This window comes from Melospiza georgiana, chromosome 25 (genome assembly GCF_028018845.1).
Source record: "Melospiza georgiana isolate bMelGeo1 chromosome 25, bMelGeo1.pri, whole genome shotgun sequence".
Taxonomy (NCBI): Eukaryota; Metazoa; Chordata; class Aves; order Passeriformes; family Passerellidae; genus Melospiza; species Melospiza georgiana.
This window is the reverse complement of record NC_080454.1, coordinates 7,071,927-7,093,031: the sequence shown is the minus strand read 5'-3', so window position 1 is coordinate 7,093,031 and position 21,105 is coordinate 7,071,927. Positions and strand designations below refer to the sequence as shown.

At 54.3% G+C, this 21,105-nt stretch overlaps 1 protein-coding gene and 1 pseudogene across 1 annotated transcript in view; one reads left to right on the top strand and one right to left on the bottom strand.

Annotated features, from left to right (window-relative positions):
* Window positions 1–21,105, bottom strand: part of LOC131093384 (zinc finger protein 850-like) — a 253,540-nt gene that overhangs the window by 136,662 nt on the left and 95,773 nt on the right. The window lies entirely within an intron of this gene.
* The window catches only part of LOC131093383 (zinc finger protein 850-like), a 201,688-nt pseudogene continuing 187,199 nt past the window's right edge, over window positions 6,617–21,105 (top strand).

The following is a 21,105-nucleotide window of genomic DNA, read 5'->3' as shown; positions in this document are numbered from 1 at the left end:
GCTGGGAAGGGGTTTGGGGGATGTTGAGGAGGGTGGGATGGGGTTGGGGGGTGCTGGTGGGCACTGGGAGGGAGTTTGGGGGTGCTGGGTGTGACTGGGAGGGATCGCAGTGAGCCCCGAGGGGCTGGAAGGAGATCGGCGATGGCAAAGCGAGGCTCGCCATGAGCTCGGTTGTGCTGGGCACAGCCTGGGAGGGCTCTGGCTGAGTCCTGCCGGGGCTGCCAATGGACTGCGAGAGGCTGTGGGGGTCCTGCGGCGCTGCGGGCAACTGGGAGGGGGCTGTGGGATGCTGAGAGGGACGGGAGGGGCTTTGGTGGCTCCTGGCCAGGCCAAAAAGGGATCGGAGGGAGGTTTCAGGGGGTCCTGGCTGGGCTGGGGGCCATAGGGGGGGCGCTGGGAGGGGCTCGGGGTGTCGGTGAGAGGTTTTGGGGGTGCTGAGCCCTGCGGACCCCCCAGAGATGCCGCCGGACGCCGCCCGCATCAAGATATTGATGGGGATTGGGGGCTTCGTCTTGGGCTTCGTCTTCCTGGCGCTGGGGCTCGGCTTCTCCCTGCGCAAGAAGGTCAGGGCGGGTGCCGGGGGTGGCGTCCTCGCCGTGGCGGAGCGTGTGCGCTCCCGCCGGGGCCCCCAGCCCGGTGTCACCCCCTTTTCTCTGCCCACAGAGCTCCTGAGCCGGCGGCGGCCGCAGCCCCTCCCCGTGGTCTCGGGCCCGGCCGGGACCCCCCGCTCCGTCCCCGCTCCGCTGATTTTGGGGGGGTCCCGTGTCCCCCCCAGCCCCGCTGGCGCTCTGCCCCCGCCCAGTGCCTGCTCCCAGTGCTCCCAATAAAGCTTCCCAGTTGGGCCCGGGCCCGTTTATTGGGGGGCGATGGGGAGGGATTTTGGGGGGGCGATGGGACGGATTTGGGCAAAGGGAGGGGGACAAAGGGTGGGGGCTGGGCCCGGGGGGATGGGTCGCTGCCCGCGGATCCCGCAGTGCCCGGTGCGGGACGAGCTCCGTGCGCCGCTCCATCTCCATCTGCCGTGGGAGGATCCACGCTGGATAATCCCGGGTGACCCCCAGGGTCGGAGCCCCCCGTGTTGGGAACACTCCTGGCTGGGGGTTCCACATCTTCCTGGCCCCCCCCTGGACACCTCGATGAAGGCTGGGGGATCCCCGCTACTTTTCTTGTTTCTGCTCCTCTCCTCATCTCCCCCTTCTCTTCCCCCGGGTCAATCGCTCCCCCTCCTCCCCGCTCCTCCTCCCGCCTTCTTCCCCTCTTCTCTCTCACATCCCCTGACCCTTCCTCAATGGTTTCTTGAAGTGTCCAGTTCCATCGTTCCTTTCCTTGGCTACAGCCCTGAGGGCTTTTCCAGCTGACTTCACTACTGCACTCTCAGACTGAGAGTGGGGAATCTTGGTGCTTGGTTTCCTCATTCCAGCTGCCTTTGACGGGGTTTATTTCTGTCCTCAGCTGATTTTGGCCTCTGCGCTCAGCTCAGCCCTGAGCAGGACCAGCGCAGCTCCATGGTGGGCACTGCTCACTGGATGGCCCCAGAAGTTGTGACCAGATCTCCTTATGGCCCCAAGGTGGACATCTGGGCCTTTGGCATTGTGACCATCGGGATGGTGGAAGGAGAACCTCCTTAGTTCAGGGAAACGGCGGCCATGGTAAGAGGCAAATTCTGCAGTGGCTGCAGAGGCCTGTGAGAACAGGGGGACCCTGCACTGGGAGCAGCAGCTGGAGGTTTCTGCACATGGGAAGGGAATTCCCAGAGGACTCCAGCCTCCACACAGGAAAATATTCCTCAGTCTCCAGCAACAATTTGCTTTGGGATTTATGTTTTTGCAGCTCATCTGGCTGTCAGGATGACCTGGAAATGTGAAGCAAGTGCATCAGCTCTAATGTTACCTTGCAAGAAAACCCCAAACCACCCCCAAATCCCAGTCCCAAAAACAAGCTTTCTGCAGGAGTTTCTAAAAGCCATTTTGCAAGTTGATCTCCACCCTGATTCTTCTCACAGGGAAATTTGTTGAGAACATGAAGATGATTGTTTAACATCCTCATAGTGTAACGTATTTCTTTCCTAGTTCAAGCTACTTTCTCCGTGTCACCAAGCCTGAGCTTTCAGCAACACAAACCTCCTGTTTCTTGCCTGGCAGTTTCTGGGATGGGGCATCAGGAATGCATTTACTTGAGTGTCAGTGGCACTGCAGAGATGCACTTGATGTAAGAATCCTCTGAAATAACACAGGCAGACCACACTGACTCTGGAAAATGGCCTGTAAAGCTGGTGTCCCCATTTGGAGAAGCAAAATGGGCTATTTCTGATGGAGGTTCCTACTGACAGAGTCAGCCAATGAAACTGGCTCTCAAGGCGAGATCATTTGGATGTTGCAGTGGCTGTGGCAGCCCCAGGGTTTGGGTGTTTTGGTTGGCATAGCAAAATGAGCTCTGAGCAGCATCTGTGGCAGGGAGGAAAGTGCCCCTGGAGCTGGGGCTGAGGCCTGGGGTGGATGTGAGCCCGTGTGGGTGTGAAGGGAGCTGGCAGAGCGCTGAGTTTGCTTTCCCTGCAGGCTCGCGCTCTGATCCGGCAGAATGGGACCCCGCAGCTGCAGGAGCCCCGGCGCCTGTCGGCTCTGCTGCGGGACTGCCTCGAGTGCAGCCTGGAGCCGGACGAGGAGCGGCGCTGGGCTGCCCAGGAGCTGCTGCAGCTGAGGGCCAGGGGCTGCAGGGGAAGCAGCAGCGCCAGGGAGGGTTTTCTTGTGGGGCCCCCTCCGACAGTCTCCAGTCTGGCTGTGTTCCACACGCAGAGCAAACAGAATCCTCGCCTGCTGTGGCTTGGCAGGCTCCTTTGGAGCTCATCTGGGCCTGGTGCCCCACAGCGAGCAGGGACATCTTCGAGCAGCTCAGGCGGCCCAGAGGCCTCTCTGACCTGAGCTTGGATGTTTCCAGGGAGGAGGCACCTCCCACATCTCTGGGCACCTTCTGTCAGTGTTTTCCCACTCTCCTGGTTAAAAAATTCTTCCTTAGATCTAATCTGAGCCTGCTTCCCTCTCCTCAGTCTCAAACCATTTCCCTTTGTCCTGTTGCAACAGAGCCTGTGAGGAACTTGACTTTGGAAAGTAACAATTAATTTCTTTCCTTTTTCTTCTTTGGACAGCACCCATTTTTATCATCAGCCAAGCCTCTCTGCAGCCTGACCCCTTGATCACTGCAGCAAAGCAACTGAGGGAGCAGCGGAGGAGATGAAGCCCTTGAGGACAGCTTTCAGTTACAGAAGTCAGGACAACTAGTTAGTTATGGTAGTTAGCACTGGTAGTTAGTTAGGGTAGTTAGGATTGCCTGTTTGTTATGGTTCTTATGACAGCCTGTTTGTTATGGCAGTTGTTTGAATAAAAACTCTCTTAACCCTCAACTGCCTTGCCGTGTCCCTTCCTTGTCCCGCTGTGCCTCAGCTGCCCGGAGCAATGTGAGGGGAGAGCGGGCCCAGCCTGGCCCAGAGCTGAGCCCCAGCAGAGCCCTGGCAGAGCCCAGAGCAGCCTCGGGCCCTGCAGAGTCAGCCTGGAAGGAGGCGCTTGGAGCCTTCTGGGCTGCACCCGGCTCTTGGTTACAAACTGGGTGTGCTGGAAAATGCCACCGGCTCTGCACGAGGGCAGAAGGGGCCCGGGGAAGGCCCAAGTGCTCCATGCAAGGGAAAAACCTGCCCTGGCTTTGTTATAAATAACTGGGTAGTGTTGGCTTTTGCTATTAGGTATTGACTTCTGCAAAATATTCTTAATCATAATGATTTTGATAGAGTACAGTTGGTAATCACTTTTAACTGCTTTTGCTATAGTATAATTTGTCAGCTTTTTGTGGTCAATGCCCTGGCCCCTGTGTAGCTCATATCCTCAGAACATCATTTATGGATTATATTTTAGTTTGTGGACAGTGTGAAAAACATACATTATAGTTTTGGATATGTTGCAAAATATTAAAATGGATGTCATGTGTTGTGCATTAGAATGTTAACATTTGCAGAAGTAGCTGTAGTTGTGAAATAAGAAGTAATGCTTTTATTTTTATAAATAACTGACAATAACACTTCAGAGATGTTTGTGAAATAGATAATGTTCCTTCAAGTACTTGTAGAAGTATCTAAAACCGTCTGCATGATCAGACAACATTTAAGGAAGGGATGTGATGAGGAGCCCTGCCACTGACCCTTGCACTGTCAATAACTGTCACCTGCTGAAACCACAGAACAGGGGCCCTTGTGAGGGAGTGAAACACAACCCTCAAAACAGCAATCCACGATTCCTGCACGTGCTCTAAAACGGCGAGTTGGGGGTCAAACAAACCTAAAGAATTCCTGGAACATGTAAACGAGTTCAAAGAAATGTTTGAATGTGTATAACCATTAGGAATATGTATTTGAACAATACAATGGGAAACCTAGACAAGAAGAGTTGCTGTGGTTAACCAGTGACCCTCTGGCCATCGCCAAGCACCCAGCCCTGTTACTGATTTACCCCTTATTATTCCTTATTAAACTTTCAAAAATTCGAAAGAGTGAGGCTCCTTTCTCATAAAACCCAAGGTGCTCACCCCTTGTTCTTCCCCCAAAGCCAGGATTTGTCAATCCTAAACTTTGTCTGGATGGAGGAGAAGGAGGCTGCGAGGAAAAGGAAGATGCACTGGTGTGGAGGCCCATGGGAGTCTCAATCTCCCACCCGTGGAGGACTGGTCCTCAAGAAGAAGAATAGATTTCAAGGTTATGGTGAGAAGCTTGCTTCTCCCATAGATCTTTGCAGGCACATGCTGATTTATGGAAAGTTATGTTGCCCCATTGGCCCATTGGCCTAATTACCCCAGTTCAAACCCTATTACCCATCCCTGGTTAGTCCCTGGAATGTTCTCCCTCTCTGTCCCTCCATTGGCTCTAATTTACTGCATTCCTCTGCCCCTGTTTCCCTATTAGCTGACTCGACCCTTAACCCCTCCTTTGCCCCATTTTCCCCCATATCCATTGGACCCCGACCCTCAGCTCCACCCTCACTACCCCATATAAAAACCCCCTGTGCCCTCAGCTTGTGCCCTGTCTTTGTCCCTGTGCCCTGTTCAGCTCTGTGCCTTGTTCCTGTGCCAATAAACCCAGTTTGCTGCAGATCATACCCAGACCCATCCTGCTGACTTTGTCAGCTTTATAAAGCAGCCGTGAGCTTCGGGCTCTGGAGTGCCGGACGCTCCAAGGGCCTCGGCAGCGCCAGGACGCTCCAGGCTGGGACAGCCAGGCAGGGCAGGAGGAATCACTGCCCCTTTCCCCTCTCTGCTGCTCCATCTCCCAGCCCAGCATCGCTGCAGGACAGCCTCACTGCCAACGCCATCCTGCCAGGGCATGGACTGGGGGGATCTCCTTCCCCTTCCCTCTGGCATGGAGGCAAATCCCATCTTAGCCTTGTCTGCCCTCCTTCCTCTTCTCATTCTGTCCTTCATCCATCCACGTTCCTTTCCCATCTCCACCGGGGCGGACAAGGCCCAGAGATCCCACACGAGGAGGGGCTGCAAACCCAGCCTGGGGAGCCGAGAGGAGGTAAAAGCCTCCCTGTGCTGGGAAGGGTGTGGGGAATGTGAGAAGAGCTTCAGGCAGAGCTCAGCCTAATCCTGGTGCCTCCAAAACCAGCGGTGCCAGATACAGAGATCCACGGGGCAGCAAAGATTCCCCTGCAGATCCGTGGGGCTGCAGAGATCCCCCTGCAGATCCATTTGGATGCAGAGATCCCCCTGCAGCCCCCGGAGCAGCCACGCTGCAGCACGGCGATGCCTGAGAGGAGGCTGTGACCCCGCGGCCAGAGGGCCCCGATGGAGCAGCCTGTCCTGGCAGGACTGACCCCGGGGCACAGTGACCCACGCTGCAGCACTTGGAGGGGGCTGTGCCCCATGGGATGGACTCAGCTTGGAGAAGTTCCTGGAGAAGTCTCCGGTGGGAGAGAGCCCAGGATGCAGCAGGGGAACGTCTCCTGTCCCTGAGCAGAGGGAGAAGCCCCGGGGCATGAACTGAGCTCGGCCCCATTCCCTGTCTGCAGCACTGCCGGGGTAGGAGGTGCAGCTGGAAGGAGGGAGGCGTGGGGGAAAGCTGCATTTAAGGATCTTCACTTACTTCTCATTATCCTGCTCTGAGATTTTGGAGTTTTCTGTCAGAAATCTCTCCCCTCCCCCACTCATCCACAGGGTTTGGGGTGGTTTTCTATTTTTGGGGGAAATCAAAGCGATGCACTGATGCTCCTAATTAGGGGTAGGAGAAATCAGGCTCCAGGGCTTCCCGCTGAGCCGGAGCCACCGGAGCCGCAGTGCCGGGAAAGCCGTGGCGGGAGGTGCGGAGAAGTTTGTTTGTGTTTTCAGCTCAATCCCCCTCGGGCCCGGGCCCACTCCAGGGCTGTTCCTCAGCTCCGGCTCTGCCCTCACGCAGCCCGGGGGGCCCGGAGAGCGCGGGGCGGGGCTGTGCCGTGTGCAGAGCCCGCCCCTGGCTGCGATTTGGCGATGGTGCCGTCAGTCGTGGTTGTGGCGCGCTGATTGGTGGGAGCGGGGCGGAGCAGGGCCCCGGTGGCGGGCTGAGGGCGGCCGTGGCTGGGCAGCGGCGCCGTTGTCGGAGCCCGTGTGCGGGCCCGTGAGCGGCGGCAGCGGCCGGAGCGCGGTGAGGCGGCGGCGGAGCTCGGAGGCGGCCGCAGCGCAGGTGGGAGCCGCGCTGGGTTGTGCGGGGGCTCGGGGCTGGCTGCGGGCCTCGGGGGCGGCAGGGGCTCGGGCGGGTTCGTTGTGCCGTGTCCGGCGCGTGTTGCCGCTGGCGTGAGGGCGCTGCGGGAGCGGCTGCCCGCGGTCTCCTTGCGGCCGCTGCCTCGGCAGGAGCCGCTGCCGGAGCAGCGCTGGCTCTGCCCGGTTGCTGTGGCTGGGACAGAGGGATCCGCCCCGTGCCCGGGGCTGTGCGGGGAAATTCCCGTGGCCGGAGGTTTCTGTGCGCAGAGGAGACAGAGGAGTCCTGTAAAAGTGACTTTATTGCTGGGCAGAGGGAGAGGCCGTGGGGCATTTGCCGTGCGCTCTCTGCCATTGTTGTAGTTCGCAGCCTCCGTTTTATCCTCATTTTCCCGGCTCATCTCCCTCTCCCTTTGCCCCCTGGCTGAGGTACTTGGAAGATTCAGACTTCACGATCCGCCAACTGCATGTCCTCGTTATTGTGCACCCCCACTTTCGTATAACAGTTGATTTTCATGGCTCTGTTAAGTCTTTGTTCTGCTCCGGAAGAACAAAATTCCTGAAGTTTAGGAATTTTAGCGGAACTTTCTCTGAGCAGCAGTCCCTGTTAAATAGCAACATTTGTTGAAACTGATGGTTTCTCTCTTCCTTATCTATGAGTACCTGACCCAATCTCCAGGCAGATTCACTCAGTGAATGTTTTTTCTTTTTAATTTTATTTTCTTTTTATTTTCAGGTTTTCTTGTCTTTTTTCCTTACTGAGTCTTCCTTGGTTTTGGGATTATTCTCAGTGCCCATATTTCCTGTCCTTCTGTTGCCGTTTCTGGATCTGGAGGCCTGGCTGCCACCTGCATCCCCTCGCTCTGCTGCTGAATGAGCTGCACTCTCTAGATATGGAGCATGGTAAAAAGATGAGAGTTGCTGCAGCAGATCAGAGGAGAAACAGCATTCGTTTAACCCATGGTCTGCCAGGGAGCCACAAAACCTTGTCCCATTGCCATCCTTTCCACGTTTGGACAGATACATGAGCTGCTTTCTTGTTTCCTTTGTTATCTGTTTCACCACTTTTCCTTTGTCATCTATTTGCCAACAGCAGTTTGAGTCATTTAATTTTCCACAAATTCCTCTTTTTTCTGCTAACAGATGATCTGATCCCATCCCATGGTTAAGTGTTGTGTTCCTCATTTCCTCGGTGGACTGGCCAGCAGGAAGGTCAGGAGCTGGAGCTGTCTGGTTGGTTATTCCGAGGACAGTTTGTAATCTAATGATGCCATTGAAATGAGAAATGGTTTCTGTGGCTCCTGATATGAATTGTTTCGGGTTCCCAGGGGCTGATCCATGGTGTTGTAGGATTTGTTCTGCTGGCCATTCATCTTTTCCCCATTTTTGGCTGCTCTCTCTAGCCAGGGCTGCATCAATTGACTGCTTTTCTCTAATTAAATCAGCCAATAGTTGTAATCACAACTGATTTCCCTGAATTTATGGTAGCAAAAAATCCCCATTGCTGTAATATACCCTATATAACGCAGACAGTGACAGCACATGTTGGAGTGGGCAGAGGGGTGATTCCCCCCATTTATTTATAGTGAAGTTTTCCCAACATTCTCCATTTGCTGTTTCCTTTTGCAGCTTCACCCGTTTCTGTTGCAGGGTCAGATATCCTCCCCCTGGGCTCTGCCTTGAGCTGTGCAAATTCCATCAGTGCCAGCAGGCAGAGCTTGGGGTGAGGGGCAGAGGGAATCAGCCCAATTCCTGCCCCGGGCAAGAGACCCAGGTGCATTGTCCACACTTTGCCCAGCAGTGTTCATTTGCATTTCTAAAGCTCCTCTGCAGGCTGCCTGGAATGGAGCTTCTCTTCCAGGGCAGCCATCTGGTGAGTCACATGTGGCCTCCCCAGAATCTGCTGTGTTTTAAAAAACAGTATTAACTATTTACGAGTTCAAAGTATTATGGTTAAAGCTCTTCAGTTCTACAAAAGCTACATAAAGGAGAACTTGGAAAAACCCAGAGCAAATATTGATTCTTACACTTCTGTCCAGAACCCACCTGACAATATAAAGTGGGAATTATTATAAAAAGGTATTATCATGTTGTAATCTTATCACTGAAACTGCAGGGAAAACAAAAACTCTCCAAGAATCTCTTTAGTGTTAGAGAGTCAAGGCATTCCTTGGTTCTGGCCAGGATGTGCAACAGAAATAAATTCTTTCACAAATAGCCTGGCTGTGCAGAGAAAATCATTCCATGCCATGTGAGTTTTACTCGATTTTTCCTAAACTTTATGTAGTCGGAACCAATCTAAATCCACTGCTTTAATGTTCATTGTTTCCAAGTTGTATAAGTTTTTAGTATTTGGTTTCCTGTTGGACCTGGATTTCTTCCCCTCTGATGTGAATTCGGTCTCCACACTCCTGGATTTCCTTCTCAGCCTTTTCCAGCCCAGGTGTCTCCAGCTCTGCCGGGGGCAGTGCCTGGGGTAGCTGTTGGTTGCTGTTTGCTGCTGGGCAATGTTGATGTTTTGTTGCTGATCGTTATCTCTGTGGGTGTCTTTTGGGCTGTTCCCAGTCTGTTGGGATGTTAAACTCATCTCCACTGAGTGGTGCAGCAGCCCTTAAATAAAACCTTTAAAATTCCTTTCCCCAAGGCAAACCTTTGACTAGAGAGACCCTTCTGAGCAGAGAAAGAAGATTTAAGAAATAAACTTGGTACGTTTTGCAGCAGTGCAATGGCAGGCAGCCCAGAGTGTGGGTGTCAGTGAGCCCCAGAGTGGAATTGTGCCGTGGTGTTCCCCAGCAGCTGTGGCAGTGCAGGTCCAGCCAGCGCTGAAGCTGCAGCAGTGGCAGCAAGGCTTGGCCCCAGGGGCTGGAGATGGCAGAGGAGGGTGGCCAGGATTGCAGAGGATTCCAGGCGAGGATCTGTGGGCAGGCGCAGGGGCTTGGCCTGCTGTGGAGCCCTGGCTGCTGCTGCGTTGCCTTCAGGGCAGGCTCAGGGGCGGCCTCCCATCCTCCTGCTGCGGGCGGGAAGTGCAAATCTCCGGGGCTTCAGAGCCCTTGAGGCCAGGCTGAGGGGTCCCCCCGTGTTGAGCTGTGCTGGCGGCTGTTTCTGGCCTCAGGGACACTTGGCATGGGCCCCTTGGCCACCAGTGGTGCTGCTTTGCACTCCTTGGGCAGGAGCCGATGTCCTGGCTGGGTGTTGGCAGCAGCAAAGTGCCAGGGCAGGCTCTGTGCCAGCCCAGCTTCCTATGGGAGAATGTGCCTTGATATCTGCTCCAGTGGTTTCTGAAGCAGTGAGAATTGCTTTTGCCCCCCTGTTAGGTGCCATGGTGTCAGCAGAAGATATTGAAGCCTTCCTGCTCAGGGCATTTCAGTGCCAGGCTCTCAGAAGCACCCACAGCTCTGTGGGTTGAGCTGAGCATGGGGCGGTGACCTGCGCTTTGTCTGATTCTCCTTCCTTAATAACAGCCTGTCGTGTAGCTCTTTTCCCTTCTGCTGCCCTTGCAGAGCCATCCACAAACACATTTTCTCCCTCAGGCCAGGGAATGTCCCATCATCACTCTGTTCCAGCCTGGGTCTGGAGCTCTGTCCCTTGAGTGCAGTCCTGGGTTCCTTGCCAGCCCCTCTCCAGGCTGTTCAGACCGGAGGCTGGGTTAAACCCTTGCCCTGTCCTCAGTTCTAAATCCTCCTGTGCCATTGAACAAGTTTCATACTGTAATAACCAAGCCCTGCTCATCCATTTAGAGGCTGTTTAGGTTGTCAAACCTTTACCTTGATGCCAGACTTGAACTGTAGGAGATCCTCCTGTTGTCATCACTTTTCAGGCGAGGCCACTCTCTGGCCACTGGGTTAAACATTTTAGCACAAGAATTCCTTTGACTAGATCCTGTTTAAAATCCACCTATAATTCAAATTCTTTTTCCTTTTTGGAAGGCCCAGGAAAACTGCCTCATTTAATCTTCATTTTAACACTTGAAAATTCTGTGTTTCCTCCTGCTGTCCATCTATCCAGTTTGTTGACTGGGAGGATAGGAGTGTTGTAGGGAGACATCCTTGGCTCCAAAAGCCCTGCCTTTAACAGGGACTCAATACCAGGCTGTGAGCCGTTTCTTCTCTCTCTTGGAACAAGGTATTGCTTGTCCTAGTTGCTTTAAAGTAATTTGTAGTGGCTCCATATCTAATTTTCCCTCTTTTCCTGTCTCTGCCCGCACTTCTGGGTTCACTTCAGCATGGGCCTTTTCAATCTTGTCACACAAAGGTAGAACAGAACTGGCCTCTGCAACCCCTTTTACAGTATTAAAATCCAGCTCTCAAATTCCTTCCTAAGTAATTACAATCACAGGAGGAAGAAAAAGAAATTAATTTTATTCAAACCTATGCCCCACAACTTCTAATAGTAGTTGAACAAGTCATACCTGCTCATCTTTCCCACTCATTCCCTTAAAAATAAAACATTCCTTTACTCTTTCCGCCCTTCGGTCTAAGATTCAGAGTGGATTGAGAGGCCCCTGTGTCCATCAGGAAATGCCTCCTCTCAATGCAGACACGCCCTGAATGTTCTCAAGGGCTGCAGTGTGGAGGGTCTCTGGTGTGATGGGAACTGTGACAGCCCTGCCAATCCATGTCCATCAAGGGGTGGACTTGCTGGTCCTGAGGGTGCTGCTGTCTGTGCTTGCAGTGTCCTTGTGCCCTGCAGCTGGAGCCCTGGTTCCTTGCCAGGGGCTGTTTGGGTGGGCTCTCCCCTGCCAAGGAGGGCAATGCCTCTGCCAGGTGCTTGTGGCCGAGCCGTGCCCTGGGTGCTGGGGCCCCCTTGGGCCCTGGGGTTGATCCCTCAGGGGCTGTAGGAACTGTGCCCTGGCCTTTGCCTTCACCTTGGCCTTTTGCTGCTCCCTTCTTGCACTCACCTGCTGTGCCTTTGTGCCCAAGTGCTGCAGGGCCTTCTTGTGCCCCTCCTGCAGTGCCCCTCAGTGCCTGTGGGTGCTTGTCTTTCTTTATAAGAGAGGTGTCTGCTGGGGAAGGCAGAAAAAGCCTCTCTTGGAATGGAGAATGGAAACCCCCTCAGTCTTAATTTCTAGACTAGTGAAATCAAGTTGCTCTCAGGCAAAGATATGGGAATAGGAATACCAGTTCTTTACTAGTGTGTATAATAAAGCAAACAAACACCAACAGCTGCGGCACCGACAGCAAATAGAGCCCAGACCCAGTCCCAGCCTTTGGGCTGCGGCGCTTTGCCCTTGGGTGCAGTTCCGGGCACGGCCGGCAGGGGCGCTGGTGGCTCCCGCGGGGCGGGGCAGCGCATCCCTCCCATGGGAACCTCTCTTAATGGGAATAGACCAATCCCTTCATCTAACTCTTTGACTTTTTTCCCTTCTATAGCCTTTCTCCCGTGTTTTGAGAAAGAATTTGGAGAGGGCTGCCTTTTAACTGAGCTCCTAGTGTTTCGATAAGGTGCTTCCTGTAGAGAGAGAGAGTTTCCTTGAACAGCCGGAGCTGTGGTTACCAAGGGGCCGTAACTCAGAGCAGGACGGGGTCAGGGGAGGATATCCCGCCGAGGCTCGGTCGCAGTGTGGGCAGGGTCTGCTGCCGGAATCACCAGAGGGGGATCTTCCCGTGGAGCCCGAGGCGGAGCGTGGGTAGCCCCCAGATGGCTGATGGCAGCTGATCCGGCAGCTGCCGGCAGAGCAAAGGCAGGTGGGAGAGCCCGGCAGCAGCGGTGGTGCCCAGCGCAAGTGGCACGGGCAGGGCAGCCGGGGATGGAATGGCTGGGACCCCCCCTGGGTGGGGTGGGCGCGGTGACCTCGGAGCAGGCGGCAGGACAGAGCAACCCCCATCTTCCCCAGCCTGGCTGGCAGAGCGGCAGTGGGAGCAGGGCACACAAATTGAGCGACAGCGCCGGGGCAGGTGGAGCTGCCCTGGGCAGTGAGGCCGCACCTGGGATGGAAACCGGGGCAGGTGGAGCTGAGGCGGGCAGCGAGCCGGGACCCGGGACAGGCGCCTCGGCTGCGAACAGAGGGGGCAAGACCTGCAGAGGATCCCACTCTCTTTGTGATTTTTCCTCTTCTTCCCCTCCCTTTCATTTCCCCCATTTGTTTTTTTTTTCCCCTCTGGTGTTTCGGATACTTCAAAGATTTTTATTTTCCTAAAATCTCCTGTCTAACATGTGGCATATTGTCTTTTTTCTAGATTAAACGGGTTTTTTTTACAAATATATCCAGAGCCTAACAAATCTAAACTTCTGCATGGATTCTTTGAAATGGTCAACCAGCTAACTCATGACCTCCAAATGTTGTTTTTCTCTTCACTTTTTTATTTCTCCTTTGGCATATTAAACATCTCTCAGGTACTGGGTTTGCTACTCCAAAAATCCCAGTGCACCCATACTCCCTTAAAAAATGATCACACAAAGCTTGAGTACCCCAGTGGGTTTTCTGATGCAAGTCTTCTAATATTTTCCTAGTAAGCATATTTTATTATGAAATTGTCTTCCATCAAGAAGTTTCCATTTCCCTGATTTATCTTTTTCACTTCCTATCTTGTTTAATTCTTTTTTCTCGGCTTCCCTAAACTTTGGAATTTCCAGCTTTTCCTCCTTTGGAGTTATTATTAACATAACTCTTTTATCTCCATCTTCTACTGTGATGTTCCCCAGTTTTCCCAGTTTGCCTCTCCTTTGGCCCGGGCCGGGTTCCCCCCGCCCGCAGTGGCTGGAGCAGCCGAGAGCCCCGCGCTGCCCGTCCCGACCTGTCCTGGCTCCATCCCCGCTCCTGCCGCGGGCTGCGAGGGCCGCGGGAACGGGGCACCGAGGGTGTGGCTGCTGCTGGGGAAGGAGAAGGAGGGAGGGAAAGGCAGGGATGAAGGGGGAGGAGGAGGTGGGGTTAGAGGGGAGGAGCAGGGGGAGAAGGGATGGAAGAGAAGTGGTGGAGGTGGAGAGAGAGCAGCAATGGAAGGAGGAGGAGGAGGTGGGGTTAGGGAGGTGGAAGAGGAGAAGATAAAAAGAGCAAGGATGGTAGAGGGGAAGGAGGTGGAGATAAGACAGAGGAGGAGGGGGAAAGGAAGGGGACGAGCGGGAGGAAGAGGAGGGACAAAGGCAGATGGAGGCTGAGCTGAGGGAACCACACAGTCGATCCCTGCCTGAAAAGCAGCCCCCACCTCTGGGATCATAACCCCCCCATCGCGCTGGTGAGCAGGGAGGGGTAGCTCGGCCCGGATATCCCGGGGGGTCCCTGGGTTTGGGTTTTGGGGGGATGTTTGATGTTGCTTTCTATGTCAAGGCTGGCGACCTGGTTCTGAGGTACAGCTCGACAGCCCACTCTCCAGGGCCGTTCGGGCCAATGACACACGCAGACACCAATGTGGTGGACGGTCAAAAGGCGTTTATTACTTCTTCTCATGGGGTCTTATAGTCTTAGGGGTCTCTACGTCAAAAAGGGGTTTGTCCTTCTTACCTATGGTTAGTAGGGAATGGAAAAGTACTGGGTAAGGAGTAGAGAGTTGCTGACTTTACAGTTAGTGGGGCAGCACTCCTATTGTTAGTGGGGCCACATTCCTATTGTTAGTTTCTTATCTATGAGTAACTGAGGGTCTTATCTACGGGAAACAGAGGGTCCTGCCTTTCCGTGACATCGCGACATCTTCCGCAGCGCCTCTTCCCTAGCTACCACATCTCCCCCCACCTTTTCACAAATGAATGAGGTAGTCATATACATAGGTACTGAAATGAGGAATAAGGTTGTAACTTGACAAGGGAAAGGGGTTTTGGGAAACCTGAGTAAGCTTTTGCTAGACAAGTTTGGAAAATCTTGTGACTGGCAGTGTTTCTTGGTTGAGTTCTCTGGTTGAATTCACAGCAATTGTCGTCGCCCTACGAACAGGATGTTGGTCCGTTCCAGGCGGCTCTGGACGAATGAGATTAGCTTGTTCAGCAGGCATGGTCCGAAGGTGACTGTTAGAAACAGCATCGCCAATGGACTTATCAGGGCAGAAATCAGAGTGGTTAGCCAAGGTGATTGATTAAACTAGGACTCGTACCAGCACTGTTGGGCCTCCCTGTCTTTCTGTCTCTGAGCCAGTCGGTTCCGGAGTTCTGCCATGGAGTCTCTCACTACTCCCGTGTGGTCTGCATAGAAACTCTTTCAAGGCGGCGCACAGGCCCCCTTGCTGCATGAACAGGAGGTCCAGGCCTCGCCCGTTCTGCAAGACCTCTTCTGAGAGTGAGGAGACTGACTTCTCTAGATAGGAGATAGATTTCTCGATCCTTTGCAGGTCCTCGTCAATCGTTGCCTGCAGCTGTGACAGTTCTTGGTGCTGGGTCGCTAGGGCTGAGACACCCGTGGCCGTTCTGGCTGCTCCCAAGCTGAGCAGCATTGTGATAGTTATACCTGTCATTATTTCTCTTTTGTGGATCTGGCTGGGTCCCTCAAGAAGATGGTACATTTCTTCGTCTGAGTGGTACAGGACCCTAGGAACAATCAGAACTTGGACACAGAAGTCGTTAGAGTCATTGAATTTGGGAAGGAACACACAAGGACTCACTCCGGATTGCTGGCAAACCTACATCCCCGATGCGGATGGGACTGCCCACTTATTGTTTTTCCTGTTCGGCTTGACAATTTTGGTGCAGATGTTGCCTCTCCGCTTAGCTAGGGTTGAATTGCCAAAGCATCTGCCTCAGCCTGTGACTTGACTCAGGGTGATTCCTTTGCGAGGGGTGTCCCATCTGCACTGGTGAGGGGCGTCGGCTGAGGAATAACTGAAGGGAGTGTTTAAGGCGACTCCTTCGTAAAAGGGGGGTTTGACATCGTAACAAAGCCAGCAGGATTCGGTTAGGTTAGGGTTGGATTAGTTCAGGGATACAAAGGTAGCTTCTAACATACGAAGGATTGGGTCTGAGTCTGACTCGGTTAAGCGACTCATCTGAAAGGTTTCCGCTTGACCGGTCGGGACATTGCTGACCCCTGTGGGTAAGGTTTTGGGGTAGGTTATGTTTCTCCCTTTCGGCACGCTTTTAATCGCTTTGTTGGGTCCGACTGCTCGGGGTGCTGACGGCTGGAGCCTGATAATTTGCACGTTCACCCTCTCTTTTGACCCTTGAAGGACCACTGTCCACGTTCTGCCTGTGGCCCAGCTAGGGTGATCTGGCTGCAACACCGTCATGTTGTAATCAGTGCATGCCCGAAATTTAGGGATTTTAAGTTGGTTTCGATGGGAGTTTTCGCCAAAGAAGACGGGTATTTTGCAACCGATGGGTGCCCAGGTGAACTGTAAGAATTTGTCTGGCTCTTGTGGATCCCACCCAGGCCCCGACGGTCTGGCATCTGTAACTATGGTTTCGCAGCCCCAGTGCCCACAATGTCCCCACCCTGGGTGATTGCGGTAGCTTTTCCCAGGGTTTGAAGCTGGGCACCAGTAGGATAGGTACAAGTGTTTGACGTGTGGGGAATAGGGGTTTACCCTTGGCTGTCCCGGAAACAGGTCAGTGATGCGGAGCACGAAGGGTGGGGTGTTTGGTGTGGTGATTTCTCTGAGTGCTCTGCCACTACTAAGGTATCGCATGACCCACCTGAAGGGCTGATGGGGGTAGTGGTCTGGGCTGGCTTGCCCTCTGGCAACAAGCCCCAACAGCAAAATCACACAGAAACACCCTTGGTGCTTGGGTCTCACCCGTGCGGGTCTCTCAGGTGCTGCCTGATGGCTTGGTGGTCTGTCGCTTTCGTCTGGAACCGGGATGTACGCGGCACGAGGACGTCTCACGAGCAGGTCCTGTAAACAAAGACTCGCAATTCTCGCCAGTATCATTCTGCTCGCTATGAAGGTCCGGTTTAATCAACTTAAGTGGACACCACCTGATTTTGCCGTCCTTTTTGACAGCCGCGTACCCTCGCCCCGTGAGCATCAGCCTCCAGCCCCGTTCCCATTCGCTTACCTCGTTTCTAATTACAACCTGTGGGCCCTCCTCTAGCGCTCGGGTGGCCCAGTGCTTTTGAACGGGACTGTTTGTTTCACCTCCCCTAGGGAATTGATTCAGTGCTAGCAAAGCGGTTGCCAGCATACGCGCCTGATCTCCTGGGGGAATGGAATTGGCAAAGCCCTCTGCTTTTACCAACACTTCTAGCCTGGTTTTCAGGATCTGATTTGCTCGTTTAACTATGGCCTGCCCGGTACTGTTATATGAGATACTTTGCACTAATGTGATGCCCCATTTTGCGGCGAATTCTTGTACTGGTTTGGAGGTAAAATTGGAACCGTTGTTTGTTTTGATCTGCTTGGGGATACCAAGCCAAGCCATGGCTGTCAGCCAGTGCTGAATTGTGGCCTTGGAGTTAGTTTTGGGGTGCTGTGTGGCTATGATCGTTCCACTATAAGTGTCCACTGTCACTGCAAGCCATGCTCGGGGCTTCATCAGTTCGCACCAGGTGAAGTCCGACTGCCAGATTTCTGAGGGTTTGAGACCTCTCGGGTTGACTCCGTAGGTCCAAAGGGGTGACTTCTGGCAGTAAGGGCAGGTGGCTACCACGTGTTTCGCGTCCACCGTCGGGATTCCGCATCTCTTCGCCAGTGCTTTGGCTGCGATGTGGAGCGACTCGTGCAGTTGACGAGCTCTTTGCAAGGTCCAAACGCCTTTTGCTGCGGCGTCCACTTTGTCGTTGCCGGTCTGGAAGTAGCCTTTGACTGGGTCATGGCTGTTGACATGGATGACTGACACGGTGCCCTGTCGTGAGGAAAGCACTTCTTCCAGCATTAGGGCTGCTGCTGATGTTGACACTCCTGTTCCTGCCATGGCTAGGCAGAGCCTTGCCACGAATATTGAGTCTGTTACGATGTTGAGATGTTCTTCTTGGAAGAGTCTGCACGCCAAAACCACTGCTTCTGCCTCCAGCTGTTGCACCGACAGTGTGGGGTCACACGCTTTGACGCAGAGCCACTGCTCTCCTGCCTGCCACACTGCTGCTGCGGTTGAAGTCGTAGAGGAAGCGTCTGTGAAGACCGTTGGTCCTGGCTGCAGTCTGTCCTTGACCTTCGGTGGCATGTCCATGTCGACTACGGTCAGCAGCTTCATCCAGGGTGGCTTGGAAGAGTAGGAGATTTCTCCACCGAAGCCGGAGAGAGCAAGGGCCAGGTACTCCGATATTGTGGCTGACTCCGAGGTTGGCTGCTTGCAAAACGGAAGGTGGATGCTTGTTGGCTCTGTCCCTAGGTGTTTCAAGGCAAGTCTCCTGCCTTTCATGATGAGGCTGGCGATGCATTCGATTCCCGGGGAAAATGCACGAGCGGGTCTTCCGAGGACCACCCATTGGATCGGTCAGGCCTTTTCAGAAGGTCCTTGGGCCAGTGCTCCCACTCCCCCCTTCGGTGTAAAGTGGATGTACAGGTCCAGTGGCATGGCTGGGTTTCACCTGGCAAGCATGCCTGTGGACATCTGGCTTTCTATGAAGTCGAGGGAGCTCATTGCTTGTGGTGTCAGCTCCTTGGGATCTCAGGGGTTCTTCCCTTTCAGGAGGTCATATAGAGGATCTATGACTTCGGGGGGAATCAGGACGATGTTGCGAAGCCACTGCAGTGATCTCACCAGGCGTTGCATGTCGTGGAGTGTCTCGACTTCTCGGTTGATCTTCATCTCGGGGGGTGTCACGTAGGAGCTTGTGATTCTTACTCCCAGGAAGGTCACGCAGGGTCCTCTCTTGATCTTTGCGCTCGCGATCTCGAAGCCGTTGGCCTGAAGGGTCTCTGTGATTGTAGTCACCAGGTCATCTATTTGGCTTGTCGATGGTGCTGCGACTAGGATGTCGTCCATGTACTGGATGATGGTTGCGGTGGGGTTCGAGTGTCGGACTGGCATCAGTGCTTTGTCCACGGTGATCTGGCATATGGTCGGGCTGTCGACCAGGCCTTGTGGAAGCACTCTCCTTTGGAAGCGAAGGTTGGGCCGCTCGCCGTTCCGAAACGCCACGGAAAAAGCGAATCATTCTCTGTCCTCAGGGTGCAGGGGTATTGAAAAGAAGCAGTCTTTGATGTCCAGTACTGCGCACGGCTGCCCTGTGGAAATGGCTGAGTTTGCGGGTAGCAGTGTCTGGACTGGACCCAGGGGTCGGATCGTCTTCTTCACCTCTCTCAGGTCGTGGACGAGACGATAGCCTTGTCCAGACCTCTTGGGGATCACGAATACAGGGGTGTTCCATAGGCTGGTGGAGGGTTCTATGTGACTCTTTTGCAGTTCGCGGTTGACTAGTTCCTGCAAGGCTGCCATTTGAGGCTCTGTCAGGGGCTACTGCTCAACCCATACAGGGTCTGATGATTTCTAAGTCAATTTGATTGGCAGTGGAGGGTGTACGGCAGTGGCCCTCATGATAAATTTGTAATCCGAAATTCGAGCATGGAAAGGACGTCCCGTTTCCCCGGGGCCGGGATGCTTGGAGTGAGGGTGCTGCCAGGGAAAGCTGTGCCGGCTGGGACAGCTCGCTGAGTTGCTACCTTTCCCCGGAAGCCTGGGCTAACGCGGTCGTCCTGCCATTCTTGCTTAAATACAGTCCGCCCCGCCCCATCAAAAAGCATGCGGCTTATTTGCGTAATATCAAAAGTGAGCAGATCGTTATTGCTAGAAAGGTCATCCTCAAGAGTGGGTACTACAGCTGAGTTGATCCCTATTTCTGAAATTGCTTTGGCTTCTTTTGGGTTAACTGGGGTATATGCCCTTTGTTGGTTCCCCCGCGCTCCGGCAACCCCCCCCGGGAAAGCGTGCATGGAGGCTGCCGGTGCCCGGTCCCCACAGGCTGCTTTTATTTTTCCCCAATCGGTGAGTTTGTGTTGTGATTGTTTCTCGATATTGTTTAAAGCTTTATTCGGTTTCGCTCGAAACCGCATTAATTCTGCTCTCTCGGTTTCCGAGTCCCAGCCGGACTCGGTCGGCTCTTCCGAGCTGTCTGAGCAGCTGTTACTTGACTCTGAGCCGGAAGCTGACTGCCGGTACACTTCCGGCGCTCCGTGCCGTTTTGTGCGGCTTCGACCTCGCTCCTCCCTTTTGGGGTGGTGTCGCTCCCTCCCCCTGGGGTCCCCCTGCCTCCTGCCGGGGGAGGTTCTTACCCTATGAGGACCTAATTTGAATAGAGCGCTCTGATTGGTCTTACGCTCCTCCGCGGGGGCCGCCCCGTCTCCCCGCTCGCCCGCGCATGCGTTGTTAAGCAGGCTGACTGTGTTTCGGCCCCCCGCCTCCTCCCTTCCGCCCTCGCCATGTGGTTCGGCGCCATTTTTAAACGCACATGGTGGGGGCGAGTTTTTACCGATCCCGGCGGGGTCTGACAATCTGGCTTCGTTCCGCGCCTCCTCCGCGAGTCCCTGCCAGAAGCATCGCGCGCGCTGCTCTGCTTCTTGCGCCGGACCGGCGGCCGGCGGGGAAGAGACGGATAGAGAAACCGCGTTTTTTTCGGACGGTTCCGCCGGGGGGCTAGGACTGGGCGGGCTCCGCGGGAAGGTCGGGGGGTCCCCTGGGGGTTCCGGGGGGTCTCCTGGGGGCTCCGGGGGGTCTGGGCTCGTGCTCGGGAAGTGGTGGAACGCGCCCGGCCCCCGCATATTCCCGCCTTCAATCCGATCGCTCTCAGAGGCGGTCTGCGTCGCGGCCCCCACCCCCGGCTTTGGTGTAGCTAATAAACGTGTACGCGCGGCTTTCCGTGTCTCCTGTTCTTCTAACGTCTTGCGTAGGGCCTCTTCTACTTTCCCCCATGCTTTGAGGTTTTTACCACTGCCTGCGGACTTTGAGTCCTCTGCTGAGGCGGCAGTGCACTTCTCCCGCGCTTCCCAATATAATATATTTACCAGACGTTCAATCGTCCCCAGCTCTAGGAGCCTTGCAATAGCAAGATTAGAGTTCCTGAGCTCACTTTTAATTCTCCATTGCTCATGAGCCTGACTTTCGACCTTCGCTGTGGATTCCATGGTCCAAGCTGGTCCAGGGGGCGTCCCCCCCCCCGCTGCGATCAGTCCTGCTGTCGCAGCCACTGTCCTCGTTCCAGGAGTGTCCCTGTTCCCCGGGCGCAAGCCGCTGTCCCGGGTTTCCGGCACCAGAATGTTGCCTTCTATGTCAAGGCTGGCGACCTGGTTCTGAGGTACAGCTCGACAGCCCACTCTCCAGGGCCGTTCGGGCCAATGACACACGCAGACACCAATGTGGTGGACGGTCAAAAGGTGTTTATTACTTCTTCTCATGGGGTCTTATAGTCTTAGGGGTCTCTACGTCAAAAAGGGGTTTGTCCTTCTTACCTATGGTTAGTAGGGAATGGAAAAGTACTGGGTAAGGAGTAGAGAGTTGCTGACTTTACAGTTAGTGGGGCAGCACTCCTACTGTTAGTGGGGCCACATTCCTATTGTTAGTTTCTTATCTATGAGTAACTGAGGGTCTTATCTACGGGAAACA